Raw genomic sequence first — 8,832 nt, 5'->3', positions numbered from 1 at the left:
ATACAATGGAGAAAAGACAATCTCTTTAACAAGTGGTGCTGGGAAAACTGGTCAACCACATGTAAAAGAATGAAACTAGAACACTTTCTAACACCATACACAAAAATAAACTCAAAATGGATTAAAGATCTAAATGTAAGACCAGACACTATAAAACTCCTAGAGGAAAACATAGGCAAAACACTCTCTTACACAAATCACAGCAGGATCCTCTATGACCCACCTCCCAGAGTAATGGAAAATAAAAGCAAAAATAAGTAAGTGGGACCTAACTAAAGTTAAAATCTTTTGCACAATGAGAGAAGCTATAAGTAAGGTGAAAAGACAACCTTCAGAATGGGAGAAAATAATAGCAAATGAAGCAAATTACAAAGAATTCACCTCAAAAATATACAAGCAGCTCATGCAGCTCAATACCAGAAAAATAAACAACCCAATCAAAAAGTGGGTCAAAGAACTAAACAGACATTTCTCCAAAGAAGACCTACAGATGGCTGATAAACACATGAAAAGATGCTCAACATCGCTCATTATCAGAGAAATGCAAATCAAAACCACAATGAGGTACCATCTCACGCTGGTCAGAATGGCTGCTATCAAAAAATCTACAAACAATAAATTCTGGAGAGGGTGCAGAGAAAAGGCAACCCTCTTACACTGTTGATGAGAATACAGACTAGTACAGCCACTATGGAGAACAATGTGGAGATTCCTTAAAAAACTGGAAATAGAACTGCCATATGACCCAACAGTCCCACTGCTGGGCATACACACCAAGGAAACCAGAATTGAAAGAGACACGTGTACCCCAATGTTCACCGCAGCACTGTTTACAATAGCTAGGACATGGAAGCAACTTAGATGTCCATTGGCAGATGAATGGATAAGAAAATTGTGGTATATATACACAATCGAATATCACTCAGCTATTAAAAAGAATGCATTTAAATCAGTTCTAATGAGGTGGATGAAACTGGAGCCTATTACACAGAGTGAAGTAAGTCAGAAAGAAAAACACCAATACAGTATATTAATGCATATGTATGGAATTTAGAAAGATGGTAATAATGACCCTAGATGTGAGACAGCAAAAGAGACACAGATATAAAAAACAGATTTTGGAACCTGTGGGAGAAGGTGAGGGTGGGATGATTTGAGAGAATAACATTGAAACATGTATATTACCATATGTGAAAAAGATCACCAGTCCAAGTTTGATGCATCAAACAGGGCACTCAAAGCCGGTGCAATGGGACAACCCTGAGGGATGGGATGGGGAGGGAGGTGGGAGTGGGGTTCAGGATGGGAGACACATGTACACCCATGGCTGATTCATGTCAATGTATGGCAAAAAAACACTACAACATTGTAGAGTAGTTAGCCTCCAATTAAAATAAATTAATTGATTTTTTAAAATCTACAAACAATAAATGCTGGAGAAAGTGTTGAGGGAACCTTCTTGAACTGGATGGGAATGTAAGTTGATACAGCCAATATAGAGAACAGTACAGAAATTCCTTAAAAAACTAGGAATAAAACTGCCATATAGCCCAAAATCCCACTACTGGGCATATACCCTGAGGTAACCATAATTGAAAAAGACACATGTACCCTAATGTTCATTGCAGCACTATTTACAATAGCAAGGACATGGAGACAACCTAGATGTCCATCAACAGATGAATGGATAAAGAAGTTGCAGTAGATATAAAGGATGGACTATACTCAGCATTAAATGGAATATACTCAGCATAAAAAGGAATGCATCTGAGTCAGTTCTAATGAGGTGGATGAAGATAGAGCTTATTACACATAGTGAAGTAAGTCAAAAAGAGAAAAACAAATATCATATATTAATGCATATATATGGAATCTAGAAAGATGATACAGTCGAACCTATTTACAGGGCAGCAATGGAGATGCAGACATAGAAAACAGACTTGTGGACACAGTGGGGGATGGAAAGGGTGGGACAAATTGAGAGAGTAGCATTGAAATATACATTACCATAAGTCAAATAGATAGCTAGTGGGAATTTTCTCTATGACACAGGGAGCTCAAACCCAGTGCTCTGTGACAACCTAGAGGGGTAGGATAGGGTTAGAGGTGAGAGAGAGGTTCAAGAAGGAGGGGACATATGTATACCTATGGCTGATTCATGTTGATGTATGGCAGAAACCAACACAATATTGTAAATCAATTATTCTCCAATTAAAAATAAATTAATTAATTCTTAAAAGAAAGACATAAATTAGGCTAAAAATGGTTAAGACGGCAAATTTTGTTATGTGTATTTTACCACAGTTTTTTAAAAAGCCATTCCAAATGAGTAAAAAGTGAAATTGAACACTTCAATGGGAAAATGAATAATGGATGTAAATAATCACTTACAGACAAAGGACATGAGTGGTCATTAAGTATGAAAAACTATTCAATTTCAACAACAATCAAAGGCAGGAAAGTTTTGACCAATTAGATAACAAAGGTGAAACACTGATAATATCCAGTCATGGCTGTGAAGATTCAGACATTCTTACCAGCCATGGTGGGAGGGTAACTGGGCTTTGCTTTTTAAGAAGACAATCAGACAGTCTATCAAAGTACAAAATGGGATACCAAATGGCATAATAACAGATGTATAAAGGGATTTATCTCAGTATTGCTTGTAATTTAGAAAAACTAGGAGCCTCCTAAAGAGCCATCAAGAAACTGATGTTTTAAATTATGGTACAAGCACATAATGGACCAATAACCAGCATAGAAAGATCAAGGTTGTTCTCTCCCAATGTGAAAAGAAAAGTGAGAGTAATTGAAAAATGTCACTTCCTAGTATTATTGTATGATCCATTTTTTACTTTCCTTTCTTTATTTAAATGAAAAGATTTTAATGTATTGTTGTAAATGCAGAGAAAAGAACTCAGTGGTACCAATGGCAGTCTGGGAATGGGAAGGGAGGATTTTGCTTTGGACTTCATATACCTCTGTGATGCTTGCTTGAGTTTTCTAGGAGCATTTTCTAATTTTGTGGTGAAAGAAACAAATATGGGGAAATGTGGAAGAAATCAAAGTATTTTAGGAGCCCAGACACAGGAATGACTAACAGCTTGGGGAAAGTGTCACAGTGGAGATGATGGCTGACAAGGTGCTGTGAGGTGGATAGGAACGTGTTAAAAGGAGAAGGTGATGAAAGACACTCCCAGGATGAGGGTGTGGACACCTGGGAGACTAGGGGGAGTGGGCCAGGGAGCTGGCCAGGTGAGAAAAGACACTGGATTGATTAAAGCAACTACCCTAAATTACAAGTGAAATGTTGACTTAAAAGACTACAGTTGGCCCTTCGTATCTGAGGGTTCCGCATCCTCAGATTCAACCAACTGCGAATTGTGTACTGTGTTTATTTTCCTAGTTTGGCTGAATCTCAGATGCAGAACCAGGATGCACAAGGCGACTATAAGACTTGAGCATCCATGGCTTTTGGTTCCAGAGTGGTATTCCCCACAGATACTGAGGGCTGACTGTACCTTCAGTCACCCAAAAGTATTTATTGAGCACCTACTATGTGTTCTGGATACAACAATAAATAAAACCCATATGAACCCTCTCTTTCAAGCTGCTCTCAATCTAATGGGAGAAGACATCAAACACATTTAAATAAAATAATAAAATAAAAATACTTTGCAAGGGCTTTGAAGAAAATGTCAACAGTACTAAAATGGTGACTATGAGGAGGCTGGGTCTAGGCAGACCCTTTGGAGGCAGGTATGTTTAATCTGAATCCTGAAGGGTGAGAGCACTCACTTAATAAAGGGGCTGGGGTAGGGAGGGGCCAAGGCCTTTTAGGCAGAGAACAGCATGTACAACACTAAGCAGAGAAAACGTTTATTTGAAAATGGAAGATAAGTCAGTGTGACTATTTTTTCAAAATAACAGAGTTCACTGAGCTCTGAACTGAGCTCACTGAACACCTGGAAATACCTGTGAACTTATCAGCTTTTTGTATTAAGTGGCACTTAAAATTCTTATTAATACTGAGTTTTGTACTATAAGTTCCCCCCCTAATTTAATTTGATTAATTAATTTATTTTTGGCTGCACTGGGTCTTCATTGCTGCACTCAGGCTTTCTCGAGTTGTGGTAAGCAAGGGCTACTGCTCCTTGTGGTGCTCAGGCTTCTCATTGGAATGGCTTCTCTTGTTGCAGAGTATGGGTTCTAGGCATACAGGCACAGTAGTTGTGGCACACAGGCTTAGTTACCCCTTGACATGTGAGATCTTCCCAGACCAGGAATCGACCCCATGTCCCTTGTATTGGAAGGCAGATTCTTAACCACTGGACCACCAGGGAAGTCCCTGTAACCTTTATTCACATATCAATAGGAATTTCTACATTTGTGGTGTGTGTGTGAGACAAAGAGAGATAGAGAGAAAGAAAGGGTGGGAAGTTGGGAGTATAAGTATGCTATCTGTCTCTATTTTAAGCAATTAAACACAGAAATCAGTGCTCTCTGAAACCATTACTCTTTGAAATTGATTACCATAAGTTTCATTATGCAAGCCAATTGTTACTGAAAGTCAGATTGAAATTGCAAAAAGCTTCAAGGAAAGCAAGCATGGAGCTGGGGTACAGCATTTTTAAACTACTGGCTATTATCTGAATAGCAAAGAGTATAATAATTGATATGCAAAACTCTCTTTCATTCAATTAAACATTGTTGATTTTTAAGAGTCTCAGATGGAGCAAACACAGTGCCTGTCCTCAGGGAGCTCACAGACAAGTGGGAACCACTGACCCATGGGACAATCCCACACAGATAGTAACTGTTAGGAGACAGCCTGCCTGTGGTGCAATGGAAACACACATCAGGGGGTAAAGCACTCAGTGAGGGGTAGGACTAGGAGCCCTCCAGCAACAAGAGGTGATGTCGGGGGCTGGGCAGAGGTAGGGGAATCTCATTCCACATAGAAGGAGCAGTGTGAATAAAGAAAGCAGAGCTGAGAGTACACAGTGTTTTTAGGAAATAACTAGCAGGCAGTTGTGGTGAGAAGGTCAGGGAGTGGCTGGTGATGAAGCTGAAATTTAGGCAGAGAATCAAGGAATGAAGGGCCTTGAATGGCCTACGAAGAACTTTAGAATTCCTCCTGTAGGTGGAGGGGAGGGGGTGGGAGACCTCAAGGGTTTTTAGGAGGACAGAAGTGATCAGAGCAGTGTTTAGATATCACTCCGACTGTGTGGAGGACAGACACCCCACCCTCACCCCAGCCTGACCTCTGTACCCCCATGGTTTTAACAGGGGATGGAGAAAAGCATCGGCCAGTCCTAGCTCTTCCTCCCTGGGAGGGCAAACCACGCACCCCCACCCAGGCATTTTCCCTGGGATGGCAGGAACCAAGCAGGTGGGGCAGCATCCTCAGGAGGACCAGTGCACACCGCTACACCCCCGCAGGGGAGATGCCTGTAGGCTCTTGACTGGCTCAGGCAGAGCTGAGATCTGGCTTTGGACTGCTTCCTAGAGGGAGCGGAAAGGAAGCTCATCCTTTATGTGCCCAAGAGACAGTCCAGCATGATGCTGGTTATTTCCTAAGCGGAGCTTTCTCGATGACTCTATATTTCAATTTGGGAAAGCCTTTGTCATTTAGGAGTTATTTTTCTGGCTGCAGATCAACAATGGCAAATATGGATACTGGGAACAGGCCCAGAGTCCCAAAATGATTAATATCCTGTGCTGTGAGATGTCAAAACACATTGATAGCCAAAGCTTTTGGAGAGCCAGCAGTGCAGTGCAGTGGCAGTCAGCCCCTGGAGTCATTTAGGGGGAAAGATGCTATAATTCCATGATACTGAGTCAATGAAATTGAAAAAAGGATCCAAAAACAAACCTCCGGGTAGATGTTCATTTTCAGGAAATGCTCTGAGTTGGTTCGCCAAGGTCTGGTTGGCCACAGATTATCCAGGGAAGCTCAGGCGTTCTAGGCTGACTGTCCTCTTGCTCTAGACTCAGTCACTTGCTTTGGTCAGTTGCAGTCCTGCCCCTCCAGACTGTCACATATCAATTGCTCTGTTTATCTTATTGTCGGCCTGTTTTGGAAACACTCTCCTAGACTCCTGTGTGACTCATAGGTTAAGGAGCATGAGTAATTCTTCTGGAACTCACTTGGAACAGGAGGGAACCCTTCCCATTTGATTTCCGGTCCTAAAAAAAGACAAGATAGTTCACACAGGATGCTAATTACTTTTCCTCTTCAACAATTAGTATGGCCTACCCCTGCTTGGAAAACCACTTTTTATTCCGTAGGTTTTAGAAATGTGAACACCTCCAGGCTTTTACTGGAATTATAAATGACACCAGAATATCATTTTGTTGTGACTAATTTTCCTGCTGAAGTTGTAGTTGTTGTTACAAAGGAAACCTAAATGATCTATTTTAACGAGACGTGAAAATGTGGAGAAGTAAACAACGTGATTTCACCGCTGAATTCTTGTTGGGTTTTGGTGTAGGGAATCGCTCATTGTCTTCTTCTGCTGTTTTTGGCCTGTCCTTCTAAGCAGTGATGTAAACTCACTGAAGTTCTTTCACCCCAAACGGGTGTGGTTCCTTCTGGAACCAGAACAGTTTGGCGTCCACTTCCTACAGCAGAGATGGTAAGAAAGTGGCTCTATGTCCCTTGGTTTCTAAACCAGCTTGAGAGAGAAAGAACCACTTCCGGGGACCTGGGAATTGTATTGGAGAGCTTCTCAGCATTGCCACCATAAAGAATTAGCACTGCTAGGGGCAAAACCTTGGTGATAGATCCACCTCATACCTTAGGGGCTGGATTATAGGGAACCCTAACTTTGTATTTTGTATAGTTTTGTACAATTTGAATTTTCTACAGTGAGTATGGAAAACAGTAAGGAACAAACAAAGACTGACCATGTTTATTTGGAAATGGTCTCTTTATTCTTTTTTGCCTTAGCAGCTGTGTGACTTTGGGAAAATTAATTAACCTCTCTGTCCTTACCTGTGAAATGAAGATAATCATATACTCCTTATAGCACTTTGGAACATTAAAACATGTGTGTAAGTATTCATATCACAGGCACATGGTAACATTCAATAAGCTTTTCAATTATTGTTGCTGATGTGGCCTATTACCAATGCCCAAGAACCTCTCTCTCTGAAGCATAGCTATTGAGTGGTGCAGAACATAACTCTCATCCTTTTAATGGAAAGGAGAGTATCAGTCCTAATTAGATGGCATTCTATCGGGAAGACACTGAAAGATAAAAGTCAGTTCCCAGGTTTCTGTATTTCTCCAACTCTTTCCTCCAGAGAGCAGCTCAAAAGACTGCAGCCCATTCCACACTTCCTCCAAGTGTAAGTTAGATTAGGCCACTTGGCTTGTGAATCTCTCTGAAGGCTCTCTTTGGATGAAGTCATACTCCTTCTTATTCTCTTGCTCCCCCATGACCTGCCCCCACCCACGTCTGTCCTAGCTCCTCCACTCTCCCACCAGTTCATTAAGCTCTGGCTCCCAACAGGGCCTTGCATCAGCAGTGGCCTCACCCCATCCTCCCATGTTCACTGTTCCTCGAGGTCTCAGCTTAAATGAAAGAGACTCTTCCTGGACACCCTTTCCCTTATTCTCTACCTAGCCCCTGTGTATTTATTTCATTTTACATATCACAAACTACAGTGTTTATCTTCTTGCTTGTTGGTTTTTTCTCTTTTCTGGAATGTAGGCTCCAGGAAGGCAAAGACAATGCTTGGGTTGGCACATTGTGAGTACTTGATAGATATTTGTGGAAAGAGGTATTGGAGAGAAAGGGAAGGAGGGAAGAAAGGGAGAAGTAGGAAGGAATAGAGATGGAGACGAAACCATAAAGGAAGGGAAAAGCTAAGCACTCAAATGGGTAAGTTTTAAAAGCCTGATGACTGGGAGAATGTGGTGCCTATGGCAAAAACAGTAATAGTTTGGGAGAGAGATAAAAGTTGGAGGATAAATTGACAAGTTCAGGGTTAGGGTCAAATATGGTGCATTTAAAGTGAAGGCAGGATACCTCAGTGAAACATCCAGCAGGTAGACGGATGCTGTAGTGAGACTCAGGGCCAGGGCTGGAGTCGCCAGTTGGAGAGTCATGAAAATATCAGCAAATCTCACAGAATAGAAGGAATCTTTGAAGGGTAGGGAAGGAAGAAAAAAAGAGACGCCACTTCTGGGAACCCAAATCTTTGGGTTCCAGGGGTAATATGATTGCAAGACCAACATGTAAAGGAATTCATGAAAAGCAGCATCAGGAGTGGCGCCAGAAGCCTAATTTGACCCAGCCTGGGAAATCTCAGCCAGCCCAGATGTGGACAAATCAGCAAATTGATGTCTTCAGGGTGTGACGTCAGGGCCAAGAGTGAGAAGGAGGTTTCTGAAGAAGAGACCAACTACAATATAACATGCCTAAGAACACACTGCTGATAGGGAAAGACTCTGCTTATCTCTGTGGCTTGAACAATGTGGAGGTGATGGTGATGATGACCAGCAATATTGTGGTTATTGAAGTTTGTCTTTCCCTTCGGGGCTTTCTGTTTCCATTTGTCCCCTCACAGGTTGCTAGCGGTCGTTAGAGGTGCCACAGAGAGAACACAGGGTAAGGTCTCTGGAACAATAGGATGCTGGGCTTGTGTCACCACCAGCATCTGTGACTCTGGGAACAGTTCCTCTCTGAGCCACAGCTTTTTCATCTTGTGGGTGAGGATGACACATGCCTCCCAGGGTTGTTGTGAAGATATTAGAGAGCAGCTGAAAAAGTCCCTCCCTGGGCAGATATTAATTCTCTTTCTTTCCCAAGGCCTCTCACTTTC

This window comes from Dama dama, chromosome 1 (assembly GCF_033118175.1).
Source record: "Dama dama isolate Ldn47 chromosome 1, ASM3311817v1, whole genome shotgun sequence".
In the NCBI taxonomy this organism is placed as follows: Eukaryota; Metazoa; Chordata; class Mammalia; order Artiodactyla; family Cervidae; genus Dama; species Dama dama.
Note: the sequence above shows the minus strand (reverse complement) of the source record.